The sequence below is a fragment of the Thalassophryne amazonica genome, chromosome 7, assembly GCF_902500255.1.
Source record: "Thalassophryne amazonica chromosome 7, fThaAma1.1, whole genome shotgun sequence".
Classification (NCBI taxonomy): Eukaryota; Metazoa; Chordata; class Actinopteri; order Batrachoidiformes; family Batrachoididae; genus Thalassophryne; species Thalassophryne amazonica.
Genome location: NC_047109.1, coordinates 14,973,572 through 14,982,861, shown reverse-complemented (window position 1 = coordinate 14,982,861; position 9,290 = coordinate 14,973,572). Strand labels below are relative to the sequence as shown.

At 40.5% G+C, this 9,290-nt stretch overlaps 1 protein-coding gene across 2 annotated transcripts in view; it reads left to right on the top strand.

The window, feature by feature from the left end:
- The first annotated feature begins 2,358 nt into the window (after positions 1-2,358).
- The window catches only part of mc5ra (melanocortin 5a receptor), a 116,458-nt gene continuing 109,526 nt past the window's right edge, over positions 2,359-9,290 (top strand). For both annotated transcript variants that reach the window (XM_034173888.1, XM_034173887.1), the window contains exon 1: positions 2,359-2,432. The gene's annotated coding sequence lies outside the window, so the exon portion shown is untranslated. The remainder of the gene's footprint in view (positions 2,433-9,290) is intronic.

Below are 9,290 nucleotides of genomic sequence, written 5' to 3'. Positions count from 1 at the left end.
TTAATCCACTAAGAAATAATTATTTCACAGATGCAGCATGCAGCGCACAAGGCATGATAGCCAGTGGAACAAAGCACGGCATCCAGCTGGGAACACAGCAGGTGGGATTGTCATGATGATGTGCATATAAGTGCAAGGATCATTGTTGTGCAAATGTCAACGCACCTTAAATCGCCATGGTCAGGCACAGGAAATCCTGCTGGCATGTCCCAGTTGTGGCATGGATGAGCAGTATGTGCAAATATTGTTATGTGCAATGTCTGTGGCATGCATTCATCTTGTGAACCAGATGTGAACATTGCGCAATCAAAACTAAAGCACCGCATGTCACTGTGGGTCTAGGCATCTCAGCGCCGCAGTGTGGACATCTGAATGGGCTGTTATACCCATAATAAACCATATATTATAGATACATTGTCATTCCCTCCCATGGGTTAGATAATGTATGTGAAACAATATGATCATCATAGATATAACACAATGTGCAGGTGCACGCTGCGCTGCTGGCCCACAGCGAGTCGATGCATGTAAAAGGCTTGGCATGGTGCACTACAATGCAGCTGAACGGGATGTGACAGCTGTAATACACCTATCATGACATAAACACCATGTACCTCTATAGGAGGAATGACAGGGCAACTGGTTTGCCAGGCCTTCGCAACATAAAAAAAGAAATAAAGAAATAAAAAGAAATTAAAAACTCACCTTTGGAATGGCTCAAAGTGCATGTCACAGCTCAGTGTGTACACTGGCAGGAGCTGCAGCCTGTGATGACCACCCTCTCATCCTGACAGGGCTGTGAGCTGCCAGCATCAGCTTTCAAATGCCTTGTCCACCGCAAAATATAATTCCCATATGGCGCAATGCCCTGCTACACATCACAGCACGTGACATACAATTGCAAGCTCTACACAGTCCAGAGCATTGACTGATTGCCAGGGCACACGCGTGAACCACAGTGTGGTCAGCTCATGGATGTAATATACTGAAGAGGGAAAAGGCATTGGGCTCTCTCATCTGCTCGAACAGCTGCGCATTCATTCCGCGGGTCCTGCGTGAGGTTCCCTCATCTGAATGAACTGCTGCACATCCACAAGTTCCGATCACCTGACCACTCCAGGGGCCTTGCGTGAGGCTCCCTCATTTGAATGAATCACTGTACATGCGTGAGGCTGGATCAAATAATTGCTCAACTGTGTGTTTGTGCTCATAAACAGCTGATCGCTTTGCTGCGCGTGCGTGAGCCCATCTGCATAGCGCATCCTGCTGCTGCCAAACAGGTGATGCCCTAGTGGGTAAGTGAGAGAGGGAGAGAAGGGGGACCTGCATGCAAGGGGGGAGCATTAATGTCAGGACTTGCCTTACCTCTCCTCTGATTTCCATATTTTATATAATATATGCATTTATGTGTGTCATACAGGGTCCACTGATCATGGGTTTACTGCACTGCAACGTGCACTGGTGGCTATTATCAGTAATAATGGCTGTGGGTATGCACATCGGTGATCAGATGTCCGTAATATTGTGATTACACGCGTCACATGCACTACAGTGCTGTGATGGTCAGGGGACCCTGGTTTACATGCAATCTATGGGTTGGATGTCATGTGAAACCCAGCAGGGGGACACAGCAGGTCTTCAAAAGAGTGGACCACAGCGCTCGCTCTGCCATGCCCCTGCCCCTGCTTGCTTTCCACCCAGCCCTTGGGTAGCGATGGGACCGCACACATATAGGTGCATTCTGCATATTACTGGCATTGTGGGGTTTTGTGCTGTGTTGTGACCACATCCAGGCTGCACTCTGGGCATCCGTACTGTGTTCCGGCCACAGTCGACCTGACGTACTGCACTCCAAATATGCGCGATTCGCTCAAGGTGGCTTCGATGCACATTCTGGGTAATTGGATGGCATTCGTACATGGCTTGCCTAATATTTGTCCTCCAGACTGCGTCTCGAATTCTTGCTGTTTTGTCCATTCGGGCTGATTCGTCCTCATTTGTGCTAAGTGTGAAGGGGCCCTACAGGCTGTAGGTCTGTCTGTGCTGCTTTCTTTAGCTTTGTCTGTGATGAAAGTTGCAGTTTTGCCACAGTTCTTCTCTTAAACTCTGCTAAGACTGAATTCTGCACAGACTGAAGTTTTAAATCTTTCTCTCATGGACAAAACCCTACGCTTTTGGCTGCTACTTCATTCATTTGGCTGTGACAAGTGCTGGTGTGGTGGAGTCTCTCTCTCCCCCATCTCTTTCGCCCCTCTCTCTCCCTCTCTCCCCTCTCTCTCTCTCTCTCTCTCTCTCTCTCCATTACCCCCCTCTCTCTCTCTGATTCAAGCCCAGCTCAGCGCTCTCTCTCTAAATACAGCAGTCTGATGCTCCACAGAGACACATCGAGTCCATCTGAGACACTGTGGACACGATTTGACTGACACTGAGAGGTGAGTCATTCTTTCTCTCTCCTTCTCATGACTGATTTCAAACGTTGCTGCAGAGGACACCTTCCCGTTATTCTGTTCATTCTGTCAACCCTAATTGAGAAAAATCACTTAACCGGCTGATCTCAAGTGTGTCTGTGTTCATAATTTTTGAAGGGTGGTCAGATTATTCTGCACACAGTTTCTGGTGATATGTTTTTATATTTTAGGAGGCTTTTTGTGTGCTTGACATTCATCTCCATTAACACGGTTATTATGTCTTTGTTTAACACTATTGATCTGCCGGTTTAGAAACCTGGAATACAGATTCTTATAATCTGAAGGGAAACAGAATAAATAGGTAAAGAAGTTTCATTTTATGGGTATTTTACAATTTTAAAACATGGGTGGACCAATGTACACACACACACACACACACACACACACACACACACACACACACACACACACACACACACACACACACATATATATGTCAAAGTAGAATCTGCGATTTGGAAGAATCAGAGATTCTACCAGTAGAGTTTCCAATCGGAGAATCTACTGGCAGAATCGGAGACTCTACTAGTAGAGACTCTGATTCTGCCAAGCCATTCATTATAGAATGACAGCAATACCTTACTGTGGAAATTAGAAAAATATCTGTCATATCAATTTCACATTAGAGCCACACCATGCTGAAGTGATCACAGTAAGAAAGTAAGAACTTGTAATCAATGGAAACTCTACTAGTAGATTCTCCAATCGTGAACTCTGCTGGTAGAATCTCAGATCATTCTGCAATCTGATCGCAGTTTCTATCTATCTATCTATCTATCTATCTATCTATCTATCTATCTATCTATCTATCTATCTATCTATCTATCTATCTATCTATCTATCTATCTATCTATCTATCTATCTATCTATCTATCTATCTATCTATCTATCTATCTATCTATCTATCTATCTATCTATCTATCTATCTATCTATCTATCTATCTATCTATCTATCTATCTATCTATCTATCTATCTATCTATCTATCTATCTATCTATCTATCTATCTATCTATCTATCTATCTATCTATCTATCTATCTATCTATCTATCTATCTATCTATCTATCTATCTATCTATCTATCTATCTATCTATCTATCTATCTATCTATCTATCTATCTATCTATCTATCTATCTATCTATCTATCTATCTATCTATCTATCTATCTATCTATCTATCTATCTATCTATCTATCTATCTATCTATCTATCTATCTATCTATCTATCTATCTATCTATCTATCTATCTATCTATCTATCTATCTATCTATCTATCTATCTATCTATCTATCTATCTATCTATCTATCTATCTATCTATCTATCTATCTATCTATCTATCTATCTATCTATCTATCTATCTATCTATCTATCTATCTATCTATCTATCTATCTATCTATCTATCTATCTATCTATCTATCTATCTATCTATCTATCTATCTATCTATCTATCTATCTATCTATCTATCTATCTATCTATCTATCTATCTATCTATCTATCTATCTATCTATCTATCTATCTATCTATCTATCTATCTATCTATCTATCTATCTATCTATCTATCTATCTATCTATCTATCTATCTATCTATCTATCTATCTATCTATCTATCTATCTATCTATCTATCTATCTATCTATCTATCTATCTATCTATCTATCTATCTATCTATCTATCTATCTATCTATCTATCTATCTATCTATCTATCTATCTATCTATCTATCTATCTATCTATCTATCTATCTATCTATCTATCTATCTATCTATCTATCTATCTATCTATCTATCTATCTATCTATCTATCTATCTATCTATCTATCTATCTACACTCAACAAAAATATAAACGCAACAGGGTGTCTTCCCAAGGGATTAATAAAGTTCGATCTGATCTAATCTAATATAGGATCAGAATGAAATTGCAAAGCCGCCATTAGAAAAATGTAAGTGTTTTATTGTGAGGTGGGTAGGTTTTGTCTCATTTCAAATTTATAAACTCAAATACGTTTTTATTTATTTATATTTAAGTATTTATTTATTTTAAGATTTATTCTTGCTATTAATTTTAACTTCTTAAGTCTGTTTTATTTATTTTTATTAGTTTTGCTGTTGTTATATATTGTTATTTTTTTTCTTAAATGGACTGCTCAAATGAAGTTGCCCCTTGTGGGATTAATAAAATTTTTGATTGATTGATTGATAAGTGTGTGTGTGTGTGTGTGTGTCTGTGCGTGAGCATGGGTGTCCACATGTGCATGTGGATGTGGATGCGTGTGCGAGTGGGTGGGCATATGTGTGTGTGGATGTGCATGTGTGTGTTATTATCAGTTAGTTTTTTTATGCATTGCCGACTATAATAATTTGTCGTTTTATTCTGTTAATGATTTATTTCTTCATTGTTCCTTGAATGGTTTTTGGAGCGGCCACCGATGCCACGGTCAGCAAAATGCCTCCCAAAGCATAACCGTTTGTTACATGGACGTAAACGTACCACCAGCTGAGAGCAAAGATTATTATGAACCTTCATTGTCACGTTCAGGAGCAGAAGCAGCTCTGGAGGTTTTGGTTTCACCGGCGTGTTAAGCAGCAGTTTGGTACATTTTGACTGGTCACATCTTAGTTACATTGGCAAAAAAGGTGCAGCTATGTAATCCCTAACTTTATACTATTTCTTCTTTCTCGTCTCACACCTACGTGGCTTGATGGTTCTGATCAACTTTCCCTCCACAGTATGGACCTAAACTTCTTCCTTCCACTCTTCCTTCATTCTCTCATCCACCTCCACTCCATTCTTCTACTCTTTCTCTGTACTTCCATCCTTACCTCTTTTTCAACAACATTCACCATCTCTTCTCTCATATCTCTAAACCACCTCAACATATTTTCACAGATTTTGAAATATCCAGACTTTTGTTGTTCCTCTTAATTCTCTTATTCAGTCTTCAGTCCAGCTTTGTAAATCCACTCATCCATCCCGGCGGTTTCATTTCGCTCCCTTCGCTGCCCACCTCTCAGCCCCACACATCCTTGCTGGTCTTATAAACCTGACATTTAGCACTTGTCTGAATTCTTGGCTCTCTCACACACCCCGGAGCCTCTGTTTCAGATCTTCCAATCAGACTGCACTCTGTGTGTTATTTCTGCACCCAGTGCTCCACCTTCAACTCCCACTGGTCCTCAAACTTTATTCTCTCCTTTCCAGACCTCTTCCTGCAAGCTCACATCTGAGTGCTGATCTTCATTAAACCTCTAACATTGTCTTCCTCTTGTTAAATCTTTGATACACTGTTTTCTAAAACCTTTCATTCTTCTCGCTTCTGTCTTTCTGGTGATGCACAACATGGTGTCATCTGCCAAAAGCCTCTCATTTTTAAAATAACAACACCGTTAAAACAAGACCATTGCATGGTGACAGAAGATCCCGGTTCATCACGGACACCCTCCCGGACCCTTTAAGTCAGGGCTGCCCAAATCAGTTCCTGGAAAGCACCTTCCCTGCATGTTTTCATGTCTACCTGCTGGACTCACACCTGGTGTTTTCTACAGGAACTAATTTGGGCAGCCCTACTTTATGTTTTTCCAAAGTATGGTCAAGGTTACGAACCATAACCTTTTGGGACTGGATATCTGTGAAAGTGAGAACAGATCTTTACACTGTGTCCTCTCTCCCTTAGAAATGTTCTGACCAACCTTGACACACTACTTAGGACCTCCTCTGTCTCTCATATACCTCTAGACCCAGCCCGGTCTCAGGTTTGTTTTTCGTGCTCCCGTCACGAAAAGCGGGCACTTTTCGTGACACGGTTTTTTTTATTTTGCTATTTATAATCTTCCCCTTCTAACTCTAACCATAACTAGCGTTAGTGTCTACCTTCCCCAAACATTAACCACAACCCGCAGACCCCCCCACCCCACATTTTGTGCCCCATCACGAAATGAATTCATGTCCCTGTTACGCAAAGTGCCCCATTTTCATACCCCCCTCATGAACCCATAGATTAATGTACTTTTCCTAACCCAGTCCCATGAACTGGGTTGTCTAGACCTCTTGATCTACATCAGTGGTGCCTGACATGCAGTGTTGCCATAGTTACTTTGAAAAAGTAATCCAATTACTGATTACTGATTACTCCTTGAAAAAGTAACTTAGTTACTTTACTGATTACTCAATTGTAAAAGTAACTAAGTTAGATTACTAGTTACTTTTTTAGTTACTTTTCCCAGCTGCCGACAACAACCCTCTGCCATCTCAATCAATCAATCAATCAATCAATTTTTTTATATAGCGCCAAATCACAACAAACAGTTGCCCCAAGGCGCTTTATATTGTAAGGCAAGGCCATACAATAATTATGTAAAACCCCAACGGTCAAAACGACCCCCTGTGAGCAAGCACTTGGCTACAGTGGGAAGGAAAAACTCCCTTTTAACAGGAAGAAACCTCCAGCAGAACCAGGCTCAGGGAGGGGCAGTCTTCTGCTGGGACTGGTTGGGGCTGAGGGAGAGAACCAGGAAAAAGACATGCTGTGGAGGGGAGCAGAGATCGATCACTAATGATTAAATGCAGAGTGGTGCATACAGAGCAAAAAGAGAAAGAAACAGTGCATCATGGGAACCCCCCAGCAGTCTACGTCTATAGCAGCATAACTAAGGGATGGTTCAGGGTCACCTGATCCAGCCCTAACTATAAGCTTTAGCAAAAAGGAAAGTTTTAAGCCTAATCTTAAAAGTAGAGAGGGTGTCTGTCTCCCTGATCTGAATTGGGAGCTGGTTCCACAGGAGAGGAGCCTGAAAGCTGAAGGCTCTGCCTCCCATTCTACTCTTACAAACCCTAGGAACTACAAGTAAGCCTGCAGTCTGAGAGCGAAGCGCTCTATTGGGGTGATATGGTACTACGAGGTCCCTAAGATAAGATGGGACCTGATTATTCAAAACCTTATAAGTAAGAAGAAGAATTTTAAATTCTATTCTAGAATTAACAGGAAGCCAATGAAGAGAGGCCAATATGGGTGAGATATGCTCTCTCCTTCTAGTCCCCGTCAGTACTCTAGCTGCAGCATTTTGAATTAACTGAAGGCTTTTTAGGGAACTTTTAGGACAACCTGATAATAATGAATTACAATAGTCCAGCCTAGAGGAAATAAATGCATGAATTAGTTTTTCAGCATCACTCTGAGACAAGACCTTTCTGATTTTAGAGATATTGCATAAATGCAAAAAAGCAGTCCTACATATTTGTTTAATATGCGCTTTGAATGACATATCCTGATCAAAAATGACTCCAAGATTTCTCACAGTATTACTAGAGGTCAGGGTAATGCCATCCAGAGTAAGGATCTGGTTAGACACCATGTTTCTAAGATTTGTGGGGCCAAGTACAATAACTTCAGTTTTATCTGAGTTTAAAAGCAGGAAATTAGAGGTCATCCGTGTCTTTATGTCTGTAAGACAATCCTGCAGTTTAGCTAATTGGTGTGTGTCCTCTGGCTTCATGGATAGATAAAGCTGGGTATCATCTGCGTAACAATGAAAATTTAAGCAATACCGTCTAATAATACTGCCTAAGGGAAGCATGTATAAAGTGAATAAAATTGGTCCTAGCACAGAACCTTGTGGAACTCCATAATTAACTTTAGTCTGTGAAGAAGATTCCCCATTTACATGAACAAATTGTAATCTATTAGACAAATATGATTCAAACCACCGCAGCGCAGTGCCTTTAACACCTATGGCATGCTCTAATCTCTGTAATAAAATTTTATTGTCAACAGTATCAAAAGCAGCACTGAGGTCTAACAGAACAAAAACAGAGATGAGTCCACTGTCCGAGGCCATAAGAAGATCATTTGTAACCTTCACTAATGCTGTTTCTGTACTATGATGAATTCTAAAACCTGACTGAAACTCTTCAAATAGACCATTCCTCTGCAGATGATCAGTTAGCTGTTTTACAACTACCCTTTCAAGAATTTTTGAGAGAAAAGGAAGGTTGGAGATTGGCCTATAATTAGCTAAGATAGCTGGGTCAAGTGATGGCTTTTTAAGTAATGGTTTAATTACTGCCACCTTAAAAGCCTGTGGTACATAGCCAACTAACAAAGATAGATTGATCATATTTAAGATCGAAGCATTAAATAATGGTAGGGCTTCCTTGAGCAGCCTGGTAGGAATGGGGTCTAATAAACATGTTGATGGTTTGGATGAAGTAACTAATGAAAATAACTCAGAACAATCGGAGAGAAAGAGTCTAACCAAATACCGGCATCACTGAAAGCAGCCAAAGATAACGATACGTCTTTGGGATGGTTATGAGTAATTTTTTCTCTAATAGTTAAAATTTTGTTAGCAAAGAAAGTCATGAAGTCATTACTAGTTAAAGTTAATGGAATACTCAGCTCAATAGAGCTCTGACTCTTTGTCAGCCTGGCTACAGTGCTGAAAAGAAACCTGGGGTTGTTCTTATTTTCTTCAATTAGTGATGAGTAGAAAGATGTCCTAGCTTTACGGAGGGCTTTTTTATAGAGCAACAGACTCTTTTTCCAGGCTAAGTGAAGATCTTCTAAATTAGTGAGACGCCATTTCCTCTCCAACTTACGGGTTATCTGCTTTAAGCTACGAGTTTGTGAGTTATACCACGGAGTCAGACACTTCTGATTTAAAGATCTCTTTTTCAGAGGAGCTACAGCATCCAAAGTTGTCTTCAATGAGGATGTAAAACTATTGACGAGATACTCTATCTCCCTTACAGAGTTTAGGTAGCTACTCTGCACTGTGTTGGTATATGGCATTAGAGAACGTAAAGAAGGAATCATATCCTTAAACCTA